The sequence below is a fragment of the Chroicocephalus ridibundus genome, chromosome 1 (genome assembly GCF_963924245.1).
Source record: "Chroicocephalus ridibundus chromosome 1, bChrRid1.1, whole genome shotgun sequence".
Taxonomy (NCBI): Eukaryota; Metazoa; Chordata; class Aves; order Charadriiformes; family Laridae; genus Chroicocephalus; species Chroicocephalus ridibundus.
Window position 1 is genome coordinate 35248971 of NC_086284.1, and position 22317 is coordinate 35271287.

The 22317-nt window shown below is 37.1% G+C and overlaps 1 protein-coding gene across 9 annotated transcripts in view; it reads left to right on the top strand.

Moving 5' to 3' along the window:
• Window positions 1-22317, top strand: part of TSC22D1 (TSC22 domain family member 1) — a 96281-nt gene that overhangs the window by 18171 nt on the left and 55793 nt on the right. The window contains exons 2-5 of one of the 9 annotated variants that reach the window (XR_010071066.1): window positions 14670-14776; window positions 17561-17622; window positions 17948-20525; window positions 21516-21775. The exons of 2 other annotated variants lie outside the window; for them this stretch is intronic. The gene's annotated coding sequence lies outside the window, so the exon portion shown is untranslated. Of the gene's footprint in view, window positions 1-14669; window positions 14777-17560; window positions 17623-17947; window positions 21776-22317 lie in introns of all 9 variants that reach the window. 6 more of the 9 variants (XR_010071067.1, XR_010071069.1, XR_010071064.1 and 3 more) reach the window with 6 other exon arrangements.

A 22317-nucleotide genomic window follows, 5' to 3' on the forward strand; every position in this document is an offset into this window, starting at 1 on the left:
GTTAGGAGCACTTAAAGAAAAAAATACACAAGTACATGTATATTATGTATGCTTATAAATAGTACATGGAAAAGTAAATGACTTGGCTTCTGCTTCTAGGACTATTTCTAGCTAATCCAGGGTAAGCAAGTACATCTTTTTGAGACAGATTTGCTGTAGCTATCTCTCGCACATTTTTCAGTGGCTTCCGAAGTACTTGGTGCTGGCAATTATTGAAGGCGGGATACTGCTCCATACCTTCTTATTCCAACCTGGAAATAAACTACAACTCAAAAAAAAAAATTCTTTTTTAATGTACACTATTGAAAACAGAAGCATGAGTGCAGGAGAGGAAACTAATAGAGTAGCATGGAAAAACAAACATACAAAAGGCTGTACCCTTGACTGTTGTTTATAGAAATGTGAATGATCACAATTGATCCCATGGCTGCTAAAAGCTAGCTGGGGTGCAATGATGTGTTACGGACTTCATGGAGTAGCAAAAGTTTTTAGAGGTGGTTGCATCTTTAAAGTAGGGAAAGGTGTAACAATCGGCACAGTCTTTCAAAGCATAGGTCAGAAATTAAGATGTCATGGAAGCAGAAGCAAGATATTTGTGGTTTCATTAACAACAAAACCAATTATTCACAATCATTATTTTTCAGGAAGCCGTTCTTGTGCTTGAAAAATGCAATGGTCAGCACAGCAATGGCTTAAAATAGCATTTTGGATGCTATAGCACTGGCATTAAAGCCCCATTGGCAAAAATCCAGGAGGCCTGTACAAAAAGAAAAATGCTTTAAATGTTAAAGCTTCAGAAGGCAGCCTCTGACATTTAAATTTTCTAAAATTTTAAAATTATTTGTTTATTTAACAAAATATTTGAGAGTGAGCTTAAAATCCTGTAAAGAGTCACTTGATAAAAACAATTCTTACTGGCAACACAAAATAATTAGGTCTGTTACAGGAGTGCGTGCAGGGTAGCTAGCTGCGAAGAATTACTGAAGTTGTACCAGAGTACAGTGATAGCAGCACCAGCGAGGTGAAAATAAACTTCAGCAGTTGGATTTTTCTGTTCTCCCTGCATGTGTATATTTCAAATGCTTGGCTGTATGTCGGGATACACTGTAGGCCTTTCTAGGCTAGTTCTTCTTTATAACCACTAAATATATTTTCATGTTTATGTGATGGAATTGAAGCGTGTTTGTCCTTTTGCAGGATGCTGCAGGTACCAGGAGGAGGGATGGTCTCTAGCAGCCTCCTTCCCTGCTCCTCCCCAAGTCATCCTTGGTAGCTACATCCTGCCTTAAGGCCTTCTGTTGTGATAACCCCTCTAAGGGTGTCTGTGGATAACTCCATTAGCTCTTGCTAATGAATAAATAAGCAAGTAGCAAGCATTTAAAATTACAAGGTTCTCAATTTTACTCCTCCCTGCAAAGGAATCAGAATAAAAGATGTGAAGTGCTTCCTGTGCTTCGTCTTCCAGTTCTGTCAGGTAAAAGCTGTTACCAAAGTTGCTCTAAACTGCGTTCACTTAAAAAAAAAAAAAAGGGGGGGGGAGATGTGTCAAACAGAACAGTTCAGCTTGATTCATGCCTGTGTGGTCCCATTTGCAACCAAGGCACTAATAGTCATTTTAAAGAGTGTTACCAGGACTCTGAGATGTGGCACAACTTCTTTAAAACACTCCCTCATCACATCACAGTACTGCTTTTTCAAATGCTTTAAGTAAGTAACATTGAGGAGGAATTTGACTTTAGGCTACTAATAAATTCTGGAGCGCATTTTTCAGGTCTTCCGGATTTCTAGAGTTGCTGGCGTATCAGATGCCCTGCAGATCAGAAAGCACGTCAGAGGTCACTAAACCCTAAAGGAGACAAGTAATCTACTTAGGGTTTTTTTTTTCTGACTTTATTTAGTACTTCTAGTTTGTAATATATTGAAAATAGCATTCTTTTAATTGTGTTGTATTTCTATTTTAATCCATCCAACAGCAGAATACTTACACAGAGTAGAATGTGTATATCTTGTCCAGTCTGCGGAAATGAGCGTTTTGCTTAATGAGTTGGTGCTTGGACAAGACCTGAATAAGATCCCTAAAACAGGACCATTGTGGGAAGGACCTAAGTCAAAACCTGGGTTAAGACAAGCCCCAGATACTGTATCTGCCTGTTTCTCTCCTTATTATGTGACTATTGTCTTAATATTAGTATTGTATTTGATCTACAGCGCCGGTTCCAGGAATTCTACTGCAGAAGCTGGAGGAGTCTGCAGACTTTTCAGGGGTTGTACTTGGTGTTTGGAGACAATGTTTGATTAGATTTTTAAAGCAGAGTGTGATGTGGATTATACGTAAATAGTACAATTATGTTGCAAGTTAGCAGTAAAATGAGCAATGAATTTAGAAACGCAGGAAGCTTGTTTATCTTGTTTTAGATATAAAAAGTTTGGCAAAACTTAGTTTTTTTTTTTTTTAAATGAATCGCAGTTACTAAAGCAAATTAGTTACCATAACACTTTCTAGATGTCAGATACAAATGGTGTCAAATGTTCCCTGTTGGCTGCAACATCAGGTAGTATTGAAGGAAATTACTATGCTTGGCTTAAAATACAAAATTCAAAAAACAAGGTAATATACTCCCAAGTCATATAACTAATGTATAAGACCAGTTATCAAATGTGGTTTTATCTAGTGTTAGTGTCTTGGCTTGAATTTCTATACTTAACTGCTTTTTTTTTCTATAATCTTTTTTATGTCATAAGTTCTAGACTATCTTTCCATTGCCTTAGTGAAGCATCTTGAATATGAGAGTAGAAAGTACTGTGTAACACGAACTAAAGTAGGATTAGCCAAGTGCTCTACTTATGCTTTGCTTGTGCTGGATAGTCTATGTTTGAAATTTGCATCATATTATATTCTAGGTGATATTGTAAAGTGCTGTGTTTATGGGAACACTAAGGTGATGAATTAATTGTTCAGTTAGATTTGAGGATCTTAAACTTCTCAGGAAATGGGTACAGAGTTGTTGGAAGTGGAATAAAATACCCATAAAGAAATAACAGCTGTAATTTTTATTGTGTTAGTGCTTACCATCTGCCACATCTTGCTCACATCTGCTGGAAGAGGGACAAACATGACCATCTTATGTCCTTGGAAGATAAACTGTGTGCTGAAGATTGGGGAGGGGGATGCAACCATGTGTATAAACTACTTATGTGTAGCTTTGCTCTTAAGAAAATGTATCTGACCACCTCCAATATAACTTTGTTGATATCTCTGTAAAACATCCTAGGAGAAAGGGGTCTGAAGAAGTTGGTGACTTTATTGATCTGTGTTTTTTGGGCTTGATCTATATCATGAAAAAGACAGCAATTTGTATATTGCTGAGCAATGCAGGAGAGCAGGGCCTTTAAAGATCAGGAGTAGAAGCTTGCCTGCAGAGGAAAACTATGCTCACGAAGGTGGTTAACTAGCCAAAATACAGGACAAAGAGGGGTGCTGACAATCAAGACTAAAAGGAGCATGTTCTTATAGAAGAAATCTTTCTGGTGGGGAATGTTTATAAACACTGGCGGGTGAGGAGGGGCAGGTAGGAAGACAAAGCCAAGGCCATTTACTGTAAATATATCCTCCTCCTCCAGATAATATTCTGTAACAGTATGTGTTGTTTTAGCCCTTTATTTTAAGCTGTCATACTTACAGTATGTTTGGGTATATCTAATTAGACTAACTCCTTTTTCAGAAGCATTTTCCACACTGTCATTGAGTAGGGCTTTTTTCTGATCTCACGAGTGTTAATCTTGCCTTTTCCATATTTATAGTACTGTGGAAACATAACTTTTTTTTTTTTAAGATGTGCATGTAAGAATTGTATGTGCTGCTTCCCGCATACAACAAGATATGCCTGTGATGAACAGCCCAACAGTATAAGGGGCTAAACTGCTTTCAACATGCCAAGCAACTCTGTAACACACTGGCTGCTGGGTTGGATAAGTTCATAAACCAAATTAGTCTAACAACTTAGTGCCAATAATTTTAATAGGTGCCTTTGCACAAACTGCTATTATGCAATCGGTTATGATTTCAGCAGAAGTGTTTGAAGTATGCAGTATTGGTTAATAGGCTGTGGGGATGGATAGAATGTTATTTCTGCTGGATGAGAACTTAAGGTAGGGTTCTCCTGATACACTTCTTAGCCTTCTTTTTAATTAGTTAGAACTAAGTGTTGCCTCTGTTTTGCCTTTGAAAAGCACTGTCGCTGCTGTTCTGGTTTTGGAAATGATCATGCTTTTGTAATTAGGGGTTTGAGACTAATGGAAGAAAATTATGAAAGGGATTGCTGAGTTTCTAGTATTGCTGAGTGTTTAGATATTTTGGTTGGATTAATTGATGGGGCTTAAATACTTTTTTAAACTGTATACCAAAATGGTACCCAACTCTCTTAAGTAAGGAAAAAAAAAATAAATTAAAAAAATCGTGTAAGTGGAGTGAGGAAAAAGACGAAGCTCAGAGGAAAAAATAAGGAAGCCAAAACAGCTCGGTGCATAGTTTGTATGTACTGTGTAAATTGCTTTGAAATCAGTGACTCCTGATGTCGGTGCCCTTAAAAAATGCAAAGGGGAATAGAAACACTTGCATATTGTGTAGATCTCCACTGAAAAACTTGTTACTCTTATTAGTATGTGACTTATTTTAAAATGTAAACTGCTCAAATTCAGAAGCTTTAGGAGATACCAGGTGGAAAAGAAGTAGAATTTCAGTGATTATGTTTACTAATAAATGCATTATTCATTGCAGTGAGACTGAAATGGAAATATTTTTGCATTGTTTGAAATTCATACGGACAACGCAAACTGTTCTAAGGACTGTGGAACCCGATTCAGATGCTTGTGTAACGCTGTTTTTCTGTTTTGGTTTGGATGATCTGATCCCCCATGTTATTTAAGCTTTTCAGTTGCTGCACAAAGAACCTTACATTGCATTCCAGTATCAAAACAAGCTGTTAAATTCTTTTGTTTGTACTAATAGTTTTTGTTCTGTAAAGGTTAATATAATCAGTACAAATAATTAGCTGTCTAACAGAAAGCCTACTTAATTAAAAAAATCCCAACCACGGAAGTCCCAGCTGTGAAGGGAGATGGACAACAAATCTTTTCCTTAACTTTGTAATTGATACTTGATCATTCTTGCAATTCTGCATAGATCTAGGAAAAGAATTCTTAAGATATTCAGCATTTATGATGGGATAGTTATTTCTATGCTGTATCTAGGCAGGTTTAATTTCAAAGCCTTTGACAAATGCTTATTATTTCTAGATATTTGGAACCCATTTTTCCCTGAAGGAAAAATGATAGTGATGTAGCCAGGGAAGAATTTTCTATTGGAATTTACTCATAGCCATCTAAAAATTCATTGAGATTTTGTACTGCAACTGCTTATTTATGTTTCTTCTTTTTTTTTTTCTTTTCTCTGAATGGCTCTCTAAGGGAATATTAGCAAGAGGGAGGGAAATGTGAACTGCCATGGTTTGACACAGGGTTAGTTACATATTTGAACCTCTCATCTATCTCTTGCACCAGTGAACCCCCAAAATAGGAATCTCGATGTCTTCCCCTTGAGGATTTTGATTTTTCACAACTGTGACTTTTGTATAGTTCCTGAAACTTTTTATATCCTTAGAGTTTTTAACAATGTAGCTTTAGCTGAGAACATACATGTACTTAAAGAGTTTTTATTGAAGCTGGTGGGATTATTCCTGAGTCATGTTATATCTCTTCTACTGTGTTTGCAGTATAGTGTTTTCTTTATCATTAACGTGGCTATTAGTTTATAAAAACTAGAACAGATGTCATAGCTTTAAAAATCTCCAAATTATACATAATATATAAATGTTATATGAAATGCCCATGATAATTTCAAAGTCTCTGGCCCAGTTTAAATAATTCACTGTCTTTAAAGGGTCCCAAGTGACTGTAAGCGTATACTTGACAACTAGAGAGGAGCAATTTAGTCTCCTTAATTCTGCTTACGGATTTGAGTTAATACATCTCAACACTTAAAAAGCCCCACAAAACCCACTGAACAAAAAGCCTGTAACCAACCAAAAAAAGCTCATGCTGATATTCATGCTTCAAGAGGGGTTACATTATTTTGCTTTCTTACTCTTTTGGTTTATTTAGTAGTCTTGACATGCAAGTGTCTAGTCTAGACACGCAACATGTCCCAAAGCATCTTTATGAAAATCTCTTGATGTCAATAAAAGATAGTGTCCCTGAATATTAGTTGCCATCTTTGCACTTTTTGGAACTGGCCCTTTGAAGCGTCTGTTTCTGTTCATGCTTTGGTTTTTTCATGTCTTTTGGTGTTTCTTGGGTTAAGTCATACAGATAAAAGAAAACTCTCACTTTTCCTGTAGCTGCCTCTTGGCTCTTCAGTTTCAAACCAAGTAGTTATAAATGAAAAAATAGTTATTGCACAGATCCAAGATTGTATCAGTTGGAGAAGATTTACCATCTTCACTAAATGTTTTACACTCTTGAAACTAAAACTTTAAGATGCAAGCTTTTTATGTGATGCCCTAGTTTTGCTGTGTATAGATTTTTAGTTAAGAATCAATAATAGACTGTTCCCGTCAGTGAAGGTGTGGTATACTGCCTGGAAAAGGTTCTTGACAAATAGAGAAAAACTTCCCCTAAATTGGGAAATATCAAATTGTGACACATGTGTAAACAGGAAAGTTTACCGATTAGATAATGAAGTGTCAGAATGATATGTTAAATATAGTTATTTAATGGCCTTGTGGCACACTGTGCTTCACTGAATGTGCAATAGTTCCTGTAAAGAAAAAGCCTGCTTTTCCAAAAAATTAGTATACAGGTCTCTTACAGGCAGCTTCTGTTTCCCATGATGAAGTACAAGTACCATTGCTACCCACCTTTTAAAAAATGGGCAGAAAGAGGGGAAGGTGGTGTGTTAGTTGCTAGCCTTGCTTGCTTCCAAGTCTCAGAAGTTGGTACACTGGTAACATCTTGCAGTTTATTATTCCGTTAGTAGCTTCTTACTCATTTCTGCTATCTGACTCTGCTTTGAGCAGTGGGGTTGGACTTAGGTGATCTCCAGAGATCCCTTCCAAAGTCAACTAGGCGGTGATCCTGTGAGAAATTCAATTCACTTTTGTAAATTGTTCTTTTAAATTACATTAGTTATGCAGCAAGGAAGCATGATTACTTGTTTGGTGAGTCTATTTTTTTTTTGTAAATAAACATAAAAATTGGGACCTATGTGGTAAAACAGGAACTGAAGGCAGTGCTTCACTGAACAGAGATAACATTCTTCCTCCATCACAGAACTGAAGCTGAAAAAGTTAAATATCTGAGGCTGATGTGTAGACTGCAAGCCTGACTTATATTAGTGCTCTTAAGCTTGCAATTAATTCCTGTTTCTCTAGAACCCCTTTAACTTATTCCTGACGCACACCTGCATTTTATTTATTTTTTTTTTCCCCTAGAAACATTTTTCAAGAAACTTGATGTAGATGCTGCTGTAAATTCCAGTGACTGGCTGGTTTCAAACAGCTTGCTTCCTTCCTAAGGTCCCTTTACTTTCTTCGTTTGCTGACTGTATCTCTACTTTCCCCCCTGATCTGTTAGTTTGCTTTATTTGAAGGCTTCAGGTGTGATGTTTTGGGAAGGGAAAAGGAAAGGAGGTGTGGTGAATTCACCATAGTATTTTATCTCTGTTAAGCCAACAGCTCTGGCACTGTTTATTGTCCGTATTTAGTTTATTGTAATACATTATATGATTGTCAGTTTGACTTAAAAGTAGCAAGTTTTAACAAGCTATAGAATTTATGTATGGTTTTATATCTTAAGTGGTACTATGGTGCATATTTACTTTTAATGAATGCTGTAGTTTGAGAGAGAGAATGCCTAGCTTTCTGTAAAGTAAAATTTCTAGAAGCACCATAAGGAAAACTACTGTTTGTTCTGAGATCTATAACTAATGGTTGCCCATTTCACCCTTTGTTGCCCTTATAGCCATATCGTGTTCTCTTTCCTGGCTCCTTCAGTCTTGGAATCCACAATGCAATCAGCAAAGCTGCCTTGAGCTCAACCCTTTGGGATTGAGGGATTTTTGATTCTGTTATGCGTATTTTTGGGGACATCTCTAAGGAACGAAAAAGTCTTGGTTTTGTTCTTTTGTTCTCAATTCCTTTTCACTGGCGCTTCTGGAGGAGCTTGAAGAACTCTAAAGTTTGACAGTATCACAGAAGAACCTGCTGACCTGCCCTTTGTTATCTGTTTGTCAACTCTTCTACTTCTCATTCTATGCTGTTGCCCCATTGCTTTGGGCGGCAGCCTACAAACTTCTGGAGAGTTGTCAACCTCTGCAGGCTCTGTGAAACTCCTTCCAGAGGAGGCAGCAGCTCGGGAGGTGTAGATCATCACACAAGCGGAAAGGCATATCCATTGGTGTATGCATCTCAGAAAGTATCAAGGGATCACTAGGTCCAATAAGGTGTTTTAGACCTATTGTTTCCAGATATTCTGGCATTGGAAAGTTTTTTTGTTTTTTGTTCGTCACTTTCCTTTCCTCATTTTGTGTCTTCTGAACTAGCAGAGAATGTGGCATAAATGCATGATTTAGTGAAAATAACATGCTCAGACTTTCGTTATACTAGTAATTCAGAACTTGTTAGGTTTTTTTTTGTGGTTTTACTTTGGCCGGTGAGCAGACCAGAGTGGGTGTATTGGAGCCAAGGAAACAGAATATGCTTTTGTATCCTTATTCAGATTTATTCAAACTATTTTTTTTCCTGCTTGTTGAATTGCTAAATGGCTTTGGTAGATAACTCCAGGCAAAACAAGGGTAGAGGAATTGCCAACTGCATGTCCCTCTTCAAACACCCTGTTTTGAGCCTAATGATTACCTTTTCATGAACTTCTGTGTAATTTTTTGAAAAAATCTAGGATGTTCAGTATTAAAAGAAACAGGAGAGAGCAGATATCTGTAAGTCTGTCTTCCCTTTGCCAGATCCTGTATTTTGGGTTCTGATTATATCACCATGGCAACAGGAGTTTCACAAATCATAATCCTGGCTTTCCATGGTGTGTTTTTAAGATATATTAGTGTTACGGCTGAGAAATTGCCAATATTTCAAATATCATCCTGAATGTACCTCAATGAAAATGAGAGCAAGTCTAAGGATAAAGTCAGTGTGAGAAACAAACCAGTGATTGTAGCTGCCTCATTGAGTTAAATTGCCTGACAAATCAGATGCTATATTTTTTCCTGAGGTTGTAGGCTATCTGAAAACTGTAGGAAGGTTCTTTTTTTGATGCACAGCATAGGAACTGGGGAAAGCTCAGCAAAACCACGTAAAGAATTCTGTTGCATTTCTGCTGCAGTCTTAGGTTGAGAAGTCCCAAATTCTTCTTTCCAGCTAGCCTTTAGCTAAGCTTTTTTAATGTTGAATTCTAAGACAGTATGCACTACCTTTCATAAATATTCCACGAATATGATTTTGCTTCTCTGGAAGTATTTTGAACTCTATTTTGTGTTAGGTAAATCAAAAATAAAGTAATATATAGTGAAGGGCATCTGTTCCTCCCCAACCCCAGGGGACTGGAAGGAACCTTGTTTTCCACTGTGGTTCCCGATCCTTTTGACTCATCTGTTGCATTCCATTATGTTGCAGCTTCATGTTATAATAAAACCTCTTTGGTTTTAGTTTTTTCTTTATTTCATGCCGTCTCTTGGATGGTATTTATTCTAGTACAGACTAGTCTCACTTCATATTTTTCTAAAACTCATTTGTATTGGTGGTCTCAGAGGAAGAATGCTCCTGAAACTGAGCCAAAGATACTTCAAACTGGCCACTCAAAACTATTTGCAATTGAAGAACACTTTCGAAACACTTGTCCGTGCTTTGACTGGTTAAAGAGGAAGGGATTTCTAAAATGTTGGGTACTTAAAACCTGGGAACTTAATGTTGTTCATCCCCAATACAGGCAATTAAAAGAAATGTGGGGAAGAACAATTATATCTATTGCAAAATACTCTTAACAGGGCCTAATTTCTTCTAAATCCTTGATTGCCAGCTCTGGTAAGTGTTAATGTGTGCACTGATCATCCAAAAAAAGTGCACGTACAAATTTCAAGTTAAAATTACATTAAAATTTGGAGCTATAAATTCAACTGAACAAGCTCTTTGAAATACAGTACAAATAAGAATGTGTATTGGCTACAAGTTTTGAAGACTGAAAGTTGTCTTTCTGAGAAGCCCTCCACTTTTGCTTGTTTAAACCTTGATAATCTGATTTTTCAAAGTTTTGATTGTAAATTGTCATGGTTTTTATTTTAGTGTGTTCATCTCTGTTAGAAAAGTTTTGGTTTCAGAGTTTAGTGCCTGTTATGCCTTTTAACATTTTTTGCACAGTGATGCCAAACATTCTGATACTGTCCTTCATACAGCCTAAAGTAGTAAAATGGAAGTAATAACGAAAAGTGTTTTGCCAGATTTGCATATTATTTAGAAGGACAGATTTTAATATTAGCAGCTCTCTTGTCAAGCATAGCAATCACTGCTTTTAATAAATGTTCTCACCGGTAGACATTGTTGTATGAAATTAGAATGGCTCTTAAATATTTGGCAAATAAGGTGGTATTGAACAAACTACACTTGAACAGTGTTTAAAACAAAAAAAACCAACCAACATAAAGGCTTGCATCAGATCATGAAAGAAAAGCTGAATTGTACTTAAAAATAGCATGGCTGATGCAATAGCCAGGCTAATGTTGAAGCCGAAGTATTATACCCATAACTTTGGCTCCTGTCCTGCCACTGGCTTCATAAATGAAGAAAGTTAATGCTGCAAGAGCGTTCAAGTTGGTGGAGTTCACTCCACTCAGTGGTTCTGCTACAGAGGGAGTGTAGGATGTAGGAACCAACTTTAAAAGATTTCACTTGTCATCCATCCCCCTCTGTCGCTCGCCTCCAGGTGTTTTTGTTTATTATTTGAGAAACAAAGAAGTAGTTCCTTGAGTACTGGAGTTTTTTTAAAAAATAAATAAAACTGGGGGAGGGGGGGTGGAACCTGCTGTGTGTAGGGCTTCTAGGGATTTCTATCAGAAGTCTCCTTGACTGTGGCACTGCAGTTATCCCTTTCTTATTGCCATGCTGCTCTTCCCCCCAGTAATTTAAGTTTCTTCTCGCATTTTTCCTCTGCCTTTCCCACTGCAGTTTCCTTTTTGCTTTGTGCCTTTTGGCTTGCTGTCTGCCTGGAAAAAAAACCAGGCTGGGGCTGCTGCTGTCTCAGCTTGGGATGTGCTACGCGGATAGCTGGTCATTGTCCATCAGAATGAGTAACGTTGGGGATGCCTCTCACCATCCCTTGCCTTGGGGGGGCAGAAATAGGGCTGTACTGATCCACACTCCTTGAGGAGTCAAACTGGATTAAAATTGAACAGTGGCTTCAAAAGTTGTTTTATAGGGACACAAAGCAGAAAATCTTAGTTTGTCATGTTCTTTTGATTTTTTTTTTTTTTTTTTTTGTTTTGAAGACCCAGTCAAAATTGAGATAGAACTGTGTGTAGCGGGCACTAATCTTGCAAAGTCTGCGTGGTTTGTCTTTGCAAACCAAATAAGCATAGTAACTAGAAATTTGCACGTTTATGGAATTTTAAACTGTGTGTGTAAAGTAAGTAAATTTCTAGTAAATTTGAGTCGTTCACTAAACAAAGTGACTAATGCTAATAAAATATGGAGATGAGTTTATTGTTATGATAGCTCTCAGCCCTCTTTACCTATAACTTGTAGTTTTTTTGTGTTTAATGTTAGCTGCAACTCTGAAATGGGTTGTTAAGCTTGTGTGAATTTGGCTTCCTCGCAGTAACTCTGGTTCCTCCTGTTAAATTGTGTACTTTATGAGTAGGTCATGTGGAGATGGATTACTGACGTCTTTGTCCATAGTGTCATGTTTTTACCTCAAATTAACTTTGTTTACACTATATAATCACGCTCAAAATGAGCGTGTAGTAGTAGTTTAAATTTGCTTTATGATAGATGAAAAACAGGGTAGTTGGATGATGCTAACTTCTCTGATTGCTAGCTGTTAAATAGACTTTTTTTACATGAATAGTTAGGACACTGCTCAAAATAACCATTTGATCTGATTTAAGTGATAAAGAAGTGGGAAGGAATATGTGTTGTGTTAATGCATGCTGGGGAATGGGTGGAGAAAGAAGACATGAAGTGGTTGGCTGTTAAGATTTACATTTTGTCTCTACTTTCCTTTTAAAATACTCATACTTTCTCAATAATGTCTTTTACCGCTGTTTATTAAGTTGCAGTTAAAGATTAATCATATGTTTGCATACTTTTTTAGTCTATACTCAGGAGTATTTTGCTACAGTTAAAGAACTCTAGATACTGTGGAGCTCAAAAATCTGCATGGTCCAGTTAATGATTCATTTCCTTAAAGGCCAAGGTTATCATGGTTAAATGATTGGCTCTTCGAGAAGGGTCTGCCAGTGCTAACTGGTGTTCAAGTGATTGCACTGGAGTCGGGGAGTGTACCCTTCCCCGTGTCCTCCTCCCCCCTCAATCCTCTCTGCCCCCACTTTGGAGATGGGAATTGTCTTGAATAGTTTTGTTGAATTCAGAATATATGGTTTTATGCATGTTTTTGTAATGAACTGCAGTAAGTATGAAAACAAATTATTACTTCATTATGGTAATGAGACTATCAATATTTTGTTAGTGCTTTTGGTTTTTCTTCTGCACCCCTTTTTTTCTGCCAATGTATGTTAATTGTACAAGACAAAAAACATAATGAAAATGTTGAGTCATAATATCAATAATTGACACATTATGATACATTGCTGGAAAAGCGAACTTTTGATTAGCATAGGCTTGAATATGTCATATTTCTGAAACCTGTATTCAATTAATGTGAAAAAAAATATATATGTTTTAATGCTGTATTGTAGTGTGGCATTTAGTGCTCACCCCAGTACTTCCTATAGCTTCTCTCTAACAAAGTTGTGCAGTTGCCTATGCAAGTACCATTGGAATGCGTTTTATTGGGTACCATATGCAATTCTTCTGTCATGCAGGCTGCATAAATATATTTGCATGCTTTATTTTGTAAAATAGAATGAAAGGACTTGACTGGTAAATGGCTGATGACTTGAACAAAGGACATTAAAAGATTGCCAAGGCCAGGAATAGCAGACTGTTACAGTAAGTCACATCTTGAAGTATGAAGTTGGCAGTTCTGTTTGAAGAATTTTTCTGTTGGACTGAATTCTACAATAAAAATAGTTAAGAAATAAGAGTACCCGATGTCCACATGTAAAATTATATACATGAAGTAATCATATAATGATTGTCCAGCAAAAAAAAGGAGGAAGAAAAAAAACAGTTACGTAATTTTAAACTCTGGTCTAGTTTGCAAAATGCTTATGGGGATTTCAGTTATGCAGATATTAAACTATGAATTAAGAATAATTTAAAAGCTGGGGAAATAGCTATTTGGAACAGTAACTACACTTAAAATAGGGACTCATTCACAGCTGAATTCTATGTAATGTAATGCTTAACTCTGCAGCCTCTAGAGAAGGAATTTTGAGCACGTGCCAACAATGAAGGACTTTTACTTTATTAGGCATCTGTGTTGCAGTTTTCTTTACGTTGGCCGTGTCAAACTTTGTCAATGCACTGTGCTTTCCTTTTTGTACGTTTTAGTAAACTAGAAGATGGAGTTTGACTTAATTTAAGAGTGTGAAAGATAGTTCTTTAATACGAACTTTTTTTGCACATAGAAGTAATGGTAGCATGGAATGCTTGTGAGATTTTTTTTTTTTACCTTTTTTTTGTTAGCTAGAAAGCCATTAAATAGAAAATACAATAGTTTGCATATAACGTACAGCTAAAACCTGAGAACTTTAATGCAGATCTCTCTCAGTCCTGCTGCAAACTAATTTTAGAATCTTGCCTTAAAAAGAAAATGTGATGGAAGGAAAGGAGCCTTGTTTGTCTTTGATAGGAGAGCTGATCTTAGGAACTTACAGGCAGAAGCATTTTCGTAAATAAAACAACTGTTTGAGGAAACACTGGCCTTTACATTTTGGTGTAGAAGTTGGAGATCGGGCAACTGATTTCATGCTGAAAGGGAGTCAAGTCAGGAGTATCTCTGGTGTATGTTGTTGTCAAACTTGCTTCAAAATAAACTATGCATGTTGTATATGATAATCATATACAGAAATGTTCAGTAATGATTCAAATGGTGTTTTTTTTTTTTATCCAAGAGGGCTCATAGTGTCTTGCATGTTTGCCCGAGTGCATGGGAAGCTCTTTTTTTATCTGCCCTGGATTGTGTTTATTTTTGTCAATGAAGTCTTGACTCAAACCAAGGAGAGTGGGTCCTGTGAGATTCAGGGTATGGTTAAACACTCTGCAAGCCAGATCAGTCAGTGCGGTAAGTTTCTATTTCGGTATAGTTGTTTGATGTCTGTCTTTTTCCTTGCTCTGAATAATTTTGTGAAAGCAGTAAGCCTAGGCTAGAAATAGATCTTTATGTGTTTTCATATGTATTCTTTTGTTACCTGTGACTTGATACTGTTGTATTATTTTATTTTTTTTTTTCTTCTTGCACACAACCTAAACCAAGTGCTAATATTTCAACAGATACAGAGTGAGAGTCAAACATTGCACACTGGTATGCCTGTGAAGAGGCACTGCCAAAGTTTATTGTGTCTAGTGCAAAAGCTGGGAGTTCTGGCTGATCGCAGCAGGTAGGTGTGAAGGTGCTTGCATGAAGAGAAGTTACAGGGGCAACTCAATGCAAACGGTTTTACTTATGCACAGCCAAATGATACATTTCAAATGGCCTTTACCTCAGCTGCTTTATGAATATTTTTTTTAATAAAGCTTGCGGTGGTCTTATTCCAAGTCATATTTGAGAGAATTACACGATTTTAATGTGATGCTAAAATACGGGTGAATTTGAGGCACTAGTCCAATAAGGAAAGCTAGATCAGCAAATCTTCAAAAAACATTTAATTAGCTAATTAAAGACAGCATGTTTTTTGTGGTGGTGGCAGTACACTATAATCTAGAATGCATATTTAATGTACTGTTAACACCTACTAGGTAAAAATAAAAACCGTAATATAATTCTACTCTAAAACATAACTGACTGCACGTGAGACTTCTTAAACTTGAGTCTTGAACCTAAGATTAACCCACTTCCTTCTAGTAGAAGATGCCCCTGCCCATGGGAGAGGGGTTGGAACAAGGTGATCTTTAAGGTCCCTTCCAATCCAAACCATTGTATGATTCTGTGAAGAGTCAGACTATATATTCCAGAGATGTCATGGTGTGCTTGCACGGCATTTGCAAGTCATGACTCTAAATTGGTTTCTGCCTCCACTGTCACCAGCTCGTGTTAGACCGCTTCTTAGTGGTGGAGAACTCGCACAGCTTACAATAGCATTTGACATCAGTCTGTGTCTCAGCAGTAACAGTCACTGGAAAACTCAGGCCAGTTTTGGCTGTAGAGTTCTTGCTGCTACTGAAAATGAGGAAAGGCTTAAACGTGTTGGTCAGATTGCATGATAAATCTCTAAGTTCTAGAGTCAGGAAGTTCTTTTAACATGAAAGATGTAGAAATTAGTATTTGATACAGAAAGTAACTTAAGTGCTCAATTCTGAAATGTGTATTTTGAGTACTTTACAAAGCAGAACTTCTTAAAAAACAACTTTTAAAGAAGCAATTCATTTGCTAAGCTTTTATTTTCCAGTGCATCCATGTTCACCTTCACTAGCATTAATCTATTAAATATATACATTTGTGTAATTATTGCATGAAAGGGGTGTTTTTGCTGTATTTGAGTTGTTCAGAGATCCTAGACACCAGAAGAAAGTCATGGAGGAGATGATCAAGGGTCAAAACCTACAGAGAAAAACATTGAGCTATTCTCGCCTAAAAACTCTGTTTGAATCTCACCCCGCCCTGCCCCAAAACAACAACAAAATAATCATGGGCATCCAGTCTGGTGTGGCTGTTGAGCAGTACTGGAATCACTCCGCTCAACATAGCTGAAATACTACATGTAAGCATCCAGGTTCTGCAGATTCACTGAAAGGCCCTGACCAGAGAAGTGTAGGAATTATGTGAAGATTGAGAACTCAGTAAGAAAAATGATGCTTTTTTAAAAAAAAAAAAAAAAAAAAAAAGTGTAAGAAATTTATGTAAAGCAAGCCATGTATTAAGAGCTAAAAATGAAAGTACAAAGACACTGCTAATATTAAGAAACACAGATCTTGTGCAGTTTCTTCAAATAAATTCAAGGTATACATAAATACTATAACCTTTGGTGGCTTTCTTAAGGAAGAAAGAAGTGAACAACCTGGCATCATATGATGCCTTAAAAACACTGATTTTTTTTTTTTTTTTTTTTTTTTTGAAATATCAGCTCATGTACTCTGCCCAGAAGCATAGAATTTCCCTAAGGCTGAATGAAGGTGTGTCTTTGACAGAAATGTGTATTAGTGCCAGTAAAGTCTATTAATCTCATTTAAAATGTGGTTTAGTTACGCCAAAAAAAAGGGTTTGCTCTCAACTGTACTTGGCATACAAAGTTGACAAGAAACAAAAAGCATGTTAATAAAGATATTTAAAAATATTCTTGCAAAACAGTTTTAAAAATGAAGAAAATAATTGTAATGTTGTTTAACAAATGCCCGTTACTTTAATTTTATAAAATTGATGCATCTATTAATCGGAATTATTTTTACAAGGTGGTATTTTCTATAATCGACCAATTACTCAATTTTATACCCCTAGTGCTTTCCTACTGTTACATATGCAGCAAGAAATACTGGCTGTGTTTCTCAGATGTGTGTTGCTGTGACAGCTATATACAATTTTGGAGTTTTCTGTCACGCTGAATTCAGAAAAGCCATAGCTTTTTACCAGTCCTAAACTGGCAATAGGAAGGGTGTTTCAGGGACTGGTACCTACACCAGTCTCAAGTAGATATTGTCAGACGCCTTGGCTGATAATCTAGACAGTCCTGTGGCCCTCTCTGCTTTTTAGTAGGCCTTTAAAGAAGTTGAGCACAAACCAGTTCTGGAGAGAGGCTAAATGCTTTAAAACAAATGCTGAAATTCAGAGTCAGGATTCCTGCCATTCTATTTCTATGCAAGTTTAGCTTTTAATGATGGGTTGTATGACACTTAATCTTTTAAAATCAACACATCGATCAATTGTTTTGCTGCCTTTTCTCCATCTTGGCACTTGATAACGTTATCTGGTATAGCTGTTGTAATGCTTAATGACTTCTTCCCTTCTCTCCTATCAATTCATCTCCTCCTCTTCCCACCCAAAAAAACAAAACCGGGAAGTTTTGGGAAACTAGCATTTTTTCCTAGTGTCAGTAGCTTGGAATTTAAACAATCAGCCTTACATCACTCCTGTTGATACTTTAATATGCATGTCATGTTGGTGCTAGTTTCCAGGAGAAAGATGCTTTGCTAAAATTTGTTGTTCTTGTAATGTTTATTTTGAATAACAGTTCAACTGGATGCTGGTGCATAGATCCTGCAGTGGGTTTGCAGCCTGCACACATTTCTAGAGGTATGACTAACAGCAGCAGGGCAACAACTACTTAACCTAGAACAGTTTTCATTTTGGGAACTGCAAATATTCTATATGGCTAGTTGCACTTTAAATATAAAATAATTGCATGGTGCTTTAAAATTTCAGTTTGAGGCTTGAGAAGTAGTTGGTCTAGCTGCAGGTAACTTGAATCGGATGTTGCAGTTTGCATTTTGTTTCCATGTTCTTTCACTGGGATCTTGCAGTTGTTGGAGTTGCAGTATTAGAAATAAAAAAAGTATTGTTGCTTATATTCTATACCACTTACCAAATACATAGATTCAGTTTTTTGCTTATTTTGCAGGTGGTGTTCTGTAGAATTTACTCACAATTGTTTAAACTTTTTTTACTGGCTATCGAGCAGAACCACACTGATGCACAAAAACGGGGATCACTCTTCACTGGCTCTTGAATTAGTGAGTAGCTATGAAACCTCCTATGTAGAGAAGGACGGTGAAGGAAAGCACTAAAGGGAGTTTTCCTCCCAGAATATCTATCGGCAGTCAGGTCACTATGGAAAAACACTGCAGAGATTCTATCCTTTGCCCAAAGGAGATGAGAACATTGATTATAGGATTCCTTACCTTCTTCTATATGCTCACGAACCAGAACTACAAGTGCCTTTCCTGACTTCATCCATATCTGAAGATCATCAACATAAGTTGTTCTTGTGTCATCACAGCCATAATTTCTTCCTGCTTCAACTAGAAGGATCCCATCACAACCTGCACTTGAGGTAAATCATCAAACTCTACGGTACAATGACTGAGAAGAGCTGTTGTATATTCGACTCCTTAAGCTGTCTTAACATCTCATCTCAGTAGCATGAATCACTTCTGATGATTGATATGAGGCAACAAAAAAAACCTCTCTCCAAAATTCCCATAAGAGGGATTCGGGTACTTCGAATGGTTTATTCTAGACCTCTTTTCCATTCTTCTAAATCTTCAGAAGCGCTAAGGAGTATTTATTAGCATTTCTCATGTCAAAATGCAGAAAGATGGAGTTGTTTCAGCCTGAAATACGTATCTGAATATAGGAATCAAATCAGGCTAGTATTTGTGATAGGACACAAAAATTACCAAACTCGTTTATTCTTTAGAGTTCAAGACAAGTCTGTTCAATGGAAGAAAGATGTATGAAAGGATAAAAATTAGAAGTAAGGGGTTCTACCTTTCTTGGAAAAGAGTACTATGACCTCGATGCGAGTAAAGGAATTTAAAAACAAATTATTCCTAACAGCATGTTTAAGACTGATCATCCAGAAATCGTTTTGTTGCTCAGATCTTTCCATGAGGAAAACATTAATGAACAAAGTCCTCATAAATGCTTTTTTCCCCCTTCAATTTTACATTGTTTCTTTGTCTCTTCTACTGAAATGCTACATCAATAGAATGAGACCAGGTAATACACTCTTCTACAACTCTGAAAACTTCAAAAGGTGATTTCATATTGTGCAGTGTATTAAAGGTGATCTGGAGTCTTTTTTCAGTGAATAGGATCTTTCCCTGGAGAAAGAGGATTTCTCAAAGTCAGCCTTATTTTGATACTTCAAAGGCCCTAGGCGGATTCCTGTTTGAAAGGAACCTGCAATAAGCCGGGTCAGGCTGCTTCCTCTTGCTTGATCTGCTCTGATACCTTCTGTTACCTTGAGCTGGAAAAGAATATTGGCTTCAGAAGTGTTAGTAGTGTTTGTAGGCTTCAACGCATCACTGAAATTAAGTCTTATAATGCTGTATATGGCACTGTAGTTATGAATTGTAGGTAACAAGTATTAGCAACTTGAAAAGTTGCTGACATTCAAGGTATTGCAAGTTACCTGATAAAAAAGACCCTTCTATTCACGAGGGCATCTTAGGAAGAAATGTGCTTTCAGTTATACTGTCCTTTTATGATAGTTTCTTGGGAAGCACAGAGCAGTAAAAATTTGTGTTGAATGTGCTCTATTTATTATATTTTCTCTTCTTTTATTTTTATCTTGTATCTTCTACCTTACTGGAAGAGGAGAATGTAAATGTCATCCTGGAGACATCTGTTGGCCAAGTACATTTATGTGTGTGTTGGTCAGTTATTCTTTCCAAACAGGAAGATTTTATTTCACAAAAACATACATGTGGGATGAAAAGACTGAACCTGACTCTCTAACCTTTGAAAGCTTATCTGAAATAATCAAAAAAGCAATGTTTTGTCAAATTGAAAGGTACAGGAACACATCTTGGTCTCATGTTGTTGAAAAATCATGAAATTCCACTAAAAGACAATTAATCCTATTTTTTTTTCCTATGAAATAGTCTTGCTATTTAGAGCAAAAGCTCTTACCTTAAATTGAGATACCATCACCATATTCAGTGTCCTCAGAGGAACCAAGAAGCATAATATCTTTCTGCATGCCCAAGCAGTTTCTATGGAAGAAAGTTGCTGATTTTTCTGTTTTAATTACTGTAGGATATCAGGTTCTTTCCTTGATGGCTTTATCTTTTACCTCTTAAAAGAAAAAAAAGAAAAAAAAGGGAAATTTTCCTGTCCACTACTAACTGCAAAAATTAAAGATAACTTTTAAAATATACACTATTGCTGCTGTGGTTTTAATGACAAAACCTAGCTTTTTTTCTAACTTCTCCATGTATTACATGGAGCACAATGAAGGAAAGCTGCTTTGTGGAGAGGAAAGCTTATTATTAAAAGACGCATGAGATACCTAACTGTATAAAGGTGTTTTGTTTAGGTGTGGGCTCTAAAGGAGAGGATGAAGAAACACCACCAAAATTGCCCCAAAATGAATTAAGTGAAATTGCATCAAACATAATGAGTGACATACCTTCTTGGTTAACTATTGGATCATACTCTACCTGGTGTCTTGAGAGCAATGAAGAGCACTGCAGGTAAAATGATAGTGCCTCATCTCAGGCGCGCAGCTCAGCAGCTACCCTACATGCAAATACCAGGCGCTGTTGCGCAACAGGTATTGCAATGGAGAATAACCAGGAAATGCATACACAAGCAGCTACGCATATAATTGTGTTTTAAGTCCAATGACTTAGTTGTATTTTGTTGCATGTTGGCTCCGTGCTGCTGGTAAAATTTCACAGGAGTCTATCAGCTTTCATGATTTGCGAAGGAGAAAATTTCAGTGCTCTTATGTGTTATATTTTTGCTGTTCAAGTAATGACAGTTAACTCCTAGGACATCGAGGTTTTCAGGGAAAAGAGGAATATTCTATAAATCCAGAAACTTGGGTAGGTTCTTAGGTTCCACAGCAATCATAATGTGCCTGGGCCAAGTCAGAGGTTGTCACAAGAGCATTAAACTGCTGTCAGTGTTTGACTAATCTGATTTTGCGAGTAGAGTAGAAGACTTGAGTCCTTTACAGAAGAGTTGGGGGTGGGGTTAGGAAGTCATTGGTGAGGGAAACAGTCAGGTAAGTATGACTGTTCTTCTTAAAGAGATTATGGGGAGACGTTCACTGCATTGCAATAGATGCTATTTTTAATTCACTTGAGAGAAAGTGAACAGAAGAGAGATTTGGATTATTTTTTTTTCCAAGAAACGAGCACTTAAATGTTTTTAGTTTTTTTTTTTTTCCCCCCTCCACCTACATCTACTTGTAACAAACTGAGAGAACTTTCTGGACAAAACATCTTATGATTGATCTCATCTATTGGTAGATGTCTTAAAAGTCTTGAAAGTTCAAAGCTCAACACTTTGGGTTTTTTTTTGGCATCAGAGCATGAAAAAACTGCATGTCTAGTACTCATCTCTTGTCATCCTCCCCTATTGCAGTGACTATGTGTATGTCTCTGTGTGGCAGAAAATGAGGGAATGCAGATCATTATTCAAGAAGTTACCAACTAGCACTTTTCCTTCCCCTCCAGTCTTTCTGCCTCCCTATCCTGGAAGTATGGAGTCCCTGCCTCAGCCTACGGCTTCATTCTTTTTCCAGCTGCCCACAAAAGTAAAGAACCAGTGTGAGAGTTTGAAGAAAGAATCCGCTCAGAGGACTGAGTCTCAAGCAAAAGCTCCAGGTTGCAGACTCAGAAAGAAACTTCCTTTGGGGAAGGATCTGCTTCCAGGATTTGCTCGTCTCTTTTTCCTTGGGCAAACACAGTTCTTGAAGCAAACAACAGGGTTGCAGGTAGGTAGGGCCCCTTTGAACTGCCATCCGCTCAGGTGTGAAGGATGGACTTTATGCTGTTTCTCTATGCTTTTTTTTGTTGATGTTGTCTTCCACTTCTCTAGGCTGAGAGAGGGAAAGAGTGTGAGCAGTTTAAAGAAAAAAAAAAAATGTGGGGGAGAGAGAGAGGAGAAAAAAAATATCCTGGGCACTTGGAAAGTATGTTTTTATGCCTCTGTTTAAGCTTCCTGTCCATGGGTCATATTTGTACTTCAGTTCTTTGAAGCACTAATGACATTCTTTGTCTGACCCTTTTCTAGACAGGAAACTAAGTCAAGAGCAAAAACTTGTGGCTGGGGCCAAGGTATGGCCAGTGTTTGTATATCAGCGATAGCCACGCAACTTTTCATCTCCTCCCTGTCTCTTTACACCAGTGCTAGGTTTGAATGTGCAATAAGGTGGAGGCCGCCAAATGGGATTGAAATCCAACTTGGTTCCCAGCGCTGAAAAAGTTCCCCAGTTCTAAACATGTAAATACATTCTTCCTTCAGAGGAGCCTGTGG